At 41.6% G+C, this 8,949-nt stretch overlaps 1 protein-coding gene across 1 annotated transcript in view; it reads right to left on the minus strand.

The window, feature by feature from the left end:
- CDC42 (cell division cycle 42) overlaps nt 1-8,447 on the minus strand; it is a 49,903-nt gene extending 41,456 nt beyond the window's left edge. Inside the window, exon 1 of the mRNA XM_027841434.1 lies at nt 8,369-8,447. The gene's annotated coding sequence lies outside the window, so the exon portion shown is untranslated. The remainder of the gene's footprint in view (nt 1-8,368) is intronic.
- Between the last annotated feature and the right edge of the window lie 502 nt (nt 8,448-8,949).

Consider the following 8,949-nt stretch of genomic DNA (forward strand, 5'->3'; position numbering starts at 1 on the left):
CTCTGCAATGAACTGTCCTCCATGAAGTGACTGACGGTAGACATTTCTCATTTTATGTCTTTGCTCTTAATTAATAAAAAGGTCTCTACTACATCAAGTGAGAATTGTACACATTTGGGAAAGCCTGCCTATTCTGTTCTCATACCTTCAGGGAAGCCCCTTGGTAAAGAATTTTTTTTTTTTGCCCTATACGTGTGATTTCATCAGTTTAAGGAACTTGCCAGGGAGGAGGTTTCTTTTCCTAATGCACCTCAACAATTGTTCAGCAACGTCATAGTCTTAGAGGGTCACCTAGATCACTGTTTAAAAGACTTGATCAGGATCAAAGTCCTTATGTGTAAGAGTAAGACTTTTCAACTCAGGTCCTCCTGACTCCATTAGGGAAAAAAAATAGCAGAAATGGAAAAATAGGTATAGGGGTCAAGAAATTTTGAAAATTTCTTGTTCACATTTTTGTGATTTTAAAGTGGACCAAGGGGAGCAGCTAGGTGGTGCACTGGATAGAGAACCAGCCCTGAAGTCAGAAGGACCCGAGTTCAAATCTGACCTCAGACCAAACACTTGTCACTAACTAGCTGTATGATCCTGGGCAAGTCACTTAACCCCAACTGCCTTTAAAAAAAAAAAAAAGTAAAGTGGACCATGAGTTTTTCCAAGAGTTTAGTATCCTTTTGTCTTTGAGCCAGAGATTCAATCTCTTGACAAACCAAAATCAAGTCACATCCCACCCCCTTCGCCATTGCTCTCTTTTGTGTTTCTCTGTGCTTTCCAGCTGCTCTTCCCATCTTTTTGTGGTTTAACATCATTTCCACTTGTTCAAGCCAAACAACAAGAACGGTTGAGTTCAAATGTGGTAGTTCCATTCACTGTCAATGATGGAGACAAAAAGTTATAGAAATTTTCATAATTCTTTGCTCCACTTTTCCTGTGATCATTATCTTTCCCAGTTTTATCATTAAAAGTCCTATAGTTTAATTAGGTCTCTCACCAAACTTTCGAGAAACCTAGAAACCTTTTTGCTCTTTATAATGGAGACACCAAAAAAATACTCCAACCTAAGAATTTTAAAACAATTTTATTCTAAACTGGTGCTGCCCTTGGCTGCCATACTTCTCCAGACAATCATTTGCTGGCTGAGACAAGGCTCTTTGGATTTCTTTTTGGCAACTGATAATCACTTAACAGACAGAAAATAACTAGTTGAGATAGGAGTCATTTCAGAATCATCTGTGCGGAGCTCACACAAGTTGGACAAAGAGCAAAACCAATACCGAAAACAGAATAAAAATGAGGAAAAATACACGAAGTGCAATTGAGGCAATTCCAATCTGACTCACTTAAACAAGCTGTGGAAAATGGGAAATGGATAAGAGTATAGAGACAACCATTATCTCCTAAAGAGATGTGCAAAACTATTTTTTGGGATGTTATTTGGTGCTCCCCGTGTCCACCACCTCCCTATGTTCTTCTTCAGATGTGCATGACATAAAGCAGTAGAGAGGCAGCAAGTTAGAGTGGATAGAGAGAACCATCAAGACTTAGATTCAACTCCCTTAGCTTCCTGGCTGTGTTACTCTTTGCAACCTCAGTTAAGCCCCACCCCCTTCCTGCCCACCCTACCCCTGACTCTAAAACAAAGTAAAACATGTTGATCTTCACGCCTTGAATTTCCTCACCCAGAGTGCTCTACACCAGTGTGGTCTGAAGACCTCTAGAGGATCCACGATACCCTTTCAAAGGGGTCTCAAAGTCAAAGGTCAAAATATTTTCCTCACACTAAGAAATTTTTATTTCAAATGAGTTACCGTGCAAAATGCTTTGCAAACCTTAAATTGCTATTTAAGTACTAACTATTATTATTTCAATTCATAGTAAGTATCAATACATATACCCCATATAAACAAAGCTAGGGAGAGAGGCTGCAAGGATCCTCAATTTTTCACAAGTGTAAAAGGGCTAAAAAATGTGAGAACCCTTGCTCCACTTCAATGTAATGGGGGAGGGGGTTTGCAATGAGGAAGTCCTGAGGCTTCTGTATCACTTAAATTATTTTGCTTCCTTTCTTATTCCTTGAACCCTTTCTTTCAACATATTTTTCAAGGCCTTCCCCTAACTATGCATTAAGGTCACCAAGTACATGATTACTTCACTTGGAAGGTCATAGTTTTTTCCTCCAGTAGAACTATCTACCTCCTCATCTAACAGAGTAGCACGTGAACAACAATTATCCTTTTCATAAAGGCTAATTAGGAGCACTTCAATAAGAGATGAGAAAACATCCCATGAAATAAATTTGTTATCTTTGAATGCATAGTAGAACTAACCCCTTTGTTTGCTTTACTCAGAGAGGCAATATACTTCTCTTCTAGTTTCATTTTTTGCAAGAATGTCAAAATTGATGATTTCTTCAGCTCCTCCAGTAGGTTTGTCTGCTCTTGTGTCAGCGAACAAAGATCTCAGTTATAATACCAACTCAGTAAGATTATTATTCTTAGGCAGTTTAAAAACTGATTTTAGCACCCTCTACTCTCAGTCCTTCAATGCAAAAGCAAAGGGCTAAGGGCCTTTTCTGCATTTTTCTTTGTCTCGTGAAGTAGCCACAGACCAAGGGTTCACCAAGTTACCAGCTTATTTGTGATGAGCTACTACAGACATAGCTACTCTGGTCCTCAAAGAAACGTGCCTAAGACTAGTGTTCAAGACATGTTTAAAATAACTGAAAAGAAAAAAGGTTGCCAGCAAAGTACCTTAAAGAAAGAATTGTGGCAAGACCTGAAAACAACTGCTACATGGAGACACCAAAATACAGACTTGGTTAATTAGTCTGTTCAACCACAACAGTAGGACCGAAAGATTCAGCTGTAAAGCTGAAAGAGCCCAAAGAAAAACCCTCTGGTATTAAAGATAAGGAAATAGATGCCTAAGAAGGAGAAGTGACTTGCCCAAGGCCACAAGGCTAGTAAAAGTGACGGGCAGATTCTGAACACAGATCCTCTGACTCTAGTGTTCTTTCCAATGAAATACAATGGATGTAAGTAAAAGATGTCCAATACCATATCTGAATACAAAATATACATGTGCTGGGGACTATCCAAGTTCTTTTCCTCCATCCACCTGAGTGTGATCAATCTTTTGACCAGTTCACTTGCATAGTGAGCAGATTCCCCTGGAGCACCTTCCATTCCTTCAAATAACCCAAATGAAACTACTGAGAGAGAAGCAAACATTCAGGAAGAAAACCTTAGTGCTGAGTTCAGAACCAAACACTCTGGGAGCTCAGTTTTGCTCCCTAACCCCATCTCCAACAACAACAAAAAAAAGATGAGGTAAGGATGCAAATCAGCTTTGAGTCTAAGTGCATTTGGGACAGAAAAAGTATAAACTAGAAGGCAACTGGGATGACAAAGTACCTTCAGCTCATGCCATTCAAGCATCAAATGAAGGAACTGGAGAAGACTTGAGGAAGCCAGGAAAGTTGTCCTCAAGTATTCAAAGGATGTTGGCTAATCATAGGTTTAATTATGGAAGTTACACCTAGTCCAACTTCTCTTCTACTCTTATTTGACAGACAAGGAAACCGGGGACTACAGGAAGTACTGTGACTTGCCCAACGTCACACAAATAGTGGCAGAGCCAAGAGTTAAACCAGGTCCTCTGCCTCCAACTCCAGCACTCTTCCCATTGCACCACACTACTACAGAATTCCTTTCAAGAGGTTGAAAAGACTGAAGTCATTACTGTTAATGTTCCAGAAAAGCTAAAATCCAGGACACCTTAAAAGTAGGCACCCTGACTCAAAGACACTGTAGATGAGAAGCCAATCCTTTTCTGGTTATTTCATTTGAGTCAAGAAAGATGATGGAAGATTATTGGGAACGGGCAGATTTCTTCACCTGCAACTACCAGGTCAGGTCTATTTCTTCTGCACTGCTTCCCACTCGGCCCCTAAATCTCTTTAACTCCTCCCAAGTAATTCCAAATTAGGGTAGCCACAAACCTCTCTTCAGCTAGGACATAGTACACAAGCTTTAGTAACCATTAGGAGGCAGAAGCAAAAGCAAGGTGAAATCACCTTTTCCTTCCACAGAAATTGCTCTTACCATTGAGGCTAAAAAAAAGATTCCTAAACCTAGAGAATGGCCTTAACTAATAGAACCCTCCTCTTGCACAACCTTTTCCCTTTGTACTACCCCTACAAACACAGATTATCTGTCAGTGTTACCAAATTATCTTTAAATGCTAATGAATCATTCCCTATAGCTATATAACAGAGCAAAATAAATAACTTAAGAGACCAAAAGTAAAATAACCCAGAATAATTGCTCAAAAACATTTACATCAAGCCTAGCATTTAGTAGGCTAACCAAGACAGACTTAGGTTGAACATGTAATACCTAAAAATATAGCCAATGGTGTCAGAAACTACTTGAGACACTGGAACTCATAGCACTCGCTGAAGCAACTGAATTCTTTATAAACCATACTCCTAAAAATTCTCCAGTCATCCCTAATAAGAATTTACATTTTTTTTTAAAGAAATCTCATTTTCAAAGTTTTAGATTTCCTTTCTACTAACAAACTTTGTTGCAACAGAACTCAAATCTAACAAAAATGTTGGTAAAATAGAGGTGATTGGCATTGTCACTTATCTCATTTTTGCCACATCAATTATATTTCTCAGTAACCTCACTGAGAATTCCTAAAACATTAATAGTTACCTTATCTATATTGTCAAGTCTGGAAGCCATAGAGAACGCTGACTTACTTCTCGTCTTGGAAAAGCTCATCACAATCCTCCTATTTTTAGAGATTCCCTTCTAGAAGCAAGACAGGTGAAAAAGGGAAGAGAAAATAAAGCAATATAACCTACCAGAGGATTCTGGCATCTAAGATGCAATAAAGATTTTAGCTGGAGTATTTTAGGTGAGCAAGGAAAAGTAGAGTCTAAGCAGAAACTGGATTCTGGTTTTAAAGGGGAGGAGGGGGACCCTTGACTCAAATATTATGTCCAGAACTGAAAAACTATTAATTTTAAAATGACCAAGAAGATGAGGCAGTGAAGATAATTTATGCCTCAAAGAACAAGGGAATAGGTTTCTATATTTTCAAGGTTGCGGTAAAATCAATGGATAGTAACAGGAAGCAGGAGACAATGGTGAAGAGTAGATTAGGAAGAACCATATAAAAATCAAAATCAAATAACAGTTACTTAAGAAACCTAAAAGATTAAGGAAAAAGTACAGAAAATCCAAAATAAAAGACCTATCTACCCTTTTGGCAAGATGTTTACAGTGTTAACAGGACTGTACTGAATTCATAAGCAGTTACAACAGTAAAGTGACGTAAATACACTCTTCACTAGATCTACAGTACTATAAAGTCCATGCAGGAATTAGTTTTACACAGAAAAGTTCAAGAGAGGTTAAATGACTCCCTCAAAGTTGACAAACCTTAAGGGGCAAGTCTCAAAAACAACCTAGGGACCCTGACTCCAGATCAGTGTTCTTTTTATTATACAAGATAAACCAGAATGAAGCAACACTTCATTTGAAAGGAACAGAATGCAGATGATTTTTAAAAGGTATCAAGCCTAAGGAAGCTTAGATAAAAGTGTCAAACTGGAGGGGTGGGGTTTGGGGTTAAACTCCACATCTGAGAAACAGCTGGGCATACTTAGCAATTCTAACAATGTTAGAAAAGTTACACTCTTAGTTATAGGAACTGAATACATTTTCCTTTCTTGAGGAAAAGAGAAAGCCAGGCAAAAAAGAAACAGCATTAAGGAAAGATGTATTCAAAGGATTCTGTTTGTACAAAGACAACAACATAGCTTATCATAAATTTCTAAGACCTTTCCTTAACATTCTCAGGATGGGAAAAATAAATGCAAAACATTTTATTTCTTTCATTTCTTCAATCATGTTAAAAAAAAAAACCAGTAAAGCTTCAACAATAACCTGGAAGGGATGGAGAACATTCCAACTAAGGAAAAAGCTACTAAAACCAAGATTAAGATTTTCCAAGCACTGAGGTTCACCCCATACCTGATGTTGGCTATGCCTAAATCGTCCCAGGTTGCCTTCCTTACTTCTAAAAGTGGATGCCCCTCCCAACTTCCAGGAAGAACCTCCTGATCAGTTAACCTAAAGGAGTTAATTCAGCACAGCAGGGGGCATAATCAGTGGAAAAGCTGTAGCATTTACAAGTGTTTCAAAGTAGTAATTACTTCAAAAATAATCATAGGATCATCAATTTAGAGGTGGAAGAGATCTTAGAGGCCGTCAAAACCAAACCCCTCATTTTACTAAAGAAGAAAGTGAGGTATAGAGAAATTATTAACTTGCCCAGGGTGATAGCTATTAAATGTCTAGGAACAATCTGAACCCAGATCTTTCAGGCTTCAAAGCCCAAATACTCTATTCACTACACCAAGCCTCAACAACAATGCTTATTTTTTGGGGCCTGTAGAAAAAAATTTTTTTAATTACTTTGCAACCCACAGTCACTGCTTACAGTCAACTGTACGGTCAAAGTGAAATTTGCAATTATTAAACAGACATACTGCATTAAAGCTGCTTATAAATAGGTTGGAGTCTTATTCTAACATTTCTAAAACAAGGTACTCTTTTTCAAGCAAAGGTCTTCCAGAAAAATTCAAGCTATATATCCTGACTTCCTCAAAATATCATGACTATGTGAAAAATCTCAGCTAAAGGATACTCAGCAGCAGCACACCACAAAAATCTAAGTATGCTCCTTCATATCAAAACCAAAACCTGTGGGACTTCAGTCTTTAAGCTATTCTCCATATACAAAGGAAAAACCAGTTCAAACTACATGTTCAAACATGAGCTGACCATACTTAATGCATCACACAAGTGTCAAGTTTTCAAAGTACATACACTTCTCTATTACTGCATTTTGTAGTCAAAAGATAATTAGTTCATATCTGACTTAAGTATTAAAACTGACCAGCTAAAAAATTACTCCTAACTTCTTTCTAGAGTTCATTATTTTCAAAAATCTAAAACATAATTTTTAACTACTAAACACAAGTACCTAAGAAGTAAACAAAGTACGCGTGAAATGAGCTGTTTCACATTTCACCACCCAGATCGCAGCAAAAGAAAAAAAAAACCCTTTAACCTGATGATCAAATAAATGTGATTTAACAGGCCGCTCCAGGGAGGGAGGAGGTTGTCTCCGAAAAAAAAACAACCTTCACTATGTCAAGTTCACTCAAGAATCCAGGGCACCTGTAAAAGTTACTTAGGGCTAAGCAAACAGCCCCGCAAGAGAAGGATGACTTACCCTCATCCGGTCCAACCTAGTCTTACAATATACCTGAGCTAGGCTAGAAGTTGAGAGATAACTGAGGCAGCAACACTGAATTCAAGTAAAAAAAAAAATTTAAAGGTAACTCGTCTCTGGAACAATAGATTAAACCCCCTAGATTCCAGGTTTATTCGGCTTGATTGAAATGCGATGCTTTGGAGGCAAGGGTAGTAAGTCACCCAGAACTAGCAAAGCAGAAAAATAACAGAGTGGGAGTTTCAGCAATACCCCAGTGAAGGAGTTAAAACTCTCACCCCTTCACTTGGCAATGACGTAATCCTTCACATTGCATTTCTAGAGGTCTTTAAAAAAAATAATAAAATAATAAAAGGAACAAAGACAATGTGTGCCCACAGTAAGAGATCAGGTGAGCTTTGCAAAACGAAGAGGGGGCTGGGGGCTGAGCCGCCGCACCTGGGGGGCTTCAGCTCGCCCTCGGGAGGGCTGGGCTGGGGATGGGCAGATCAAGGTAAACGGGGGGGGCTGGAAGAAGGGGGGCTCGCGGCCGTGTAGGGCGGAGGGAGCCAAGGGCTGCCCAAGGTGGGGGGGGGGGGGCAGGAAGGGCGTCGCCGCCCCGGCCCCGGCCCGGAGCCCGGACAGACCCCGCTTCCCCGGGGCGGCGGCGGCAGCAGCGGCGGCGGTTCCGCTCCCCTCCCCCAGCGCAGCAAAATGTCCGCGGCGGGCGGCGAAGCAGGAAGTGGCAGCCCGGCCGCAGGGAGGGCAGGCAGGCGGCAGGCCGGCCCGGGGTGCTCTAACGGGAGAGCCCCTCCTTCCCTGCTCTCCTCCCTCTCCTGCTTTCTCCGCGGCCAGTGACAGCCCGGCCCGGGCAGAAGACCCCTCGGTGCCCCGGCTCCGCTCGTCCGCCCCGGATGGACTTGCCCTCACCACCGAAGCGCCCAGTGCCGTACCAGCGCCCTCGCGCCCTCGCGGCGGGCACCGGGGACCGAACGCGGGGTGGAAGGCGATGGGAGTCGCGTCAGGGGGAAAGAAGTGATTTATCCCCGAAAGAAGCCCCCGGGCCCCCTGCACTCACCTCAGCTTCTCCGCCGGGGCGTTGGCAGCACTGCGCGGGGTCTCCTCCGCTCCTGGGCAGGGGCACGCCTCTGACGTCAGCGCGCACGCCACCCGGCGCAGTGGCTGGCTGGGGAGGGCAGGCGGAAGTGGAGGAGGGGCCGAGGGGCTGGAGAAGCTGCTGCGCAGCTGCAAGAGGAGCCCCGTCTCTCTTCCTCTTCCTTCCCTCCAGCCCCGTTCACCTCGACTCCCTCCCTCTAGTTGGACATGCGCAGTGTGTAAAGACACTTCCTCTCTCCTAGCCTCTTCCCTAGAACCTTGTTCTTCCTCTTTAGGAGGCCTGTGGATTTGGACACTGGGGGTCTGAGTTCTAATTTCACTCCAGCCAGCTAGGATTTGTTAATTTGTTAAGAAATATCGAGACAAAAATGAAGCATTGCTTTACATTCTATCCAGGGAGACATGTATAAAATAAATAATATTAATAATAAAAGCTATTTCTATAGTGCTTTAAGATTCTCAAAATGCTTTACCAATATTATCTCCTTTTATTTTCCTAGCAATCAAGGAAGCAAGGTAGTGCAGTAGCTAGAGCTCTAGGCC

This window comes from Vombatus ursinus, unplaced genomic scaffold, assembly GCF_900497805.2.
Source record: "Vombatus ursinus unplaced genomic scaffold, bare-nosed wombat genome assembly UNPS02014859.1, whole genome shotgun sequence".
In the NCBI taxonomy this organism is placed as follows: domain Eukaryota; kingdom Metazoa; phylum Chordata; class Mammalia; order Diprotodontia; family Vombatidae; genus Vombatus; species Vombatus ursinus.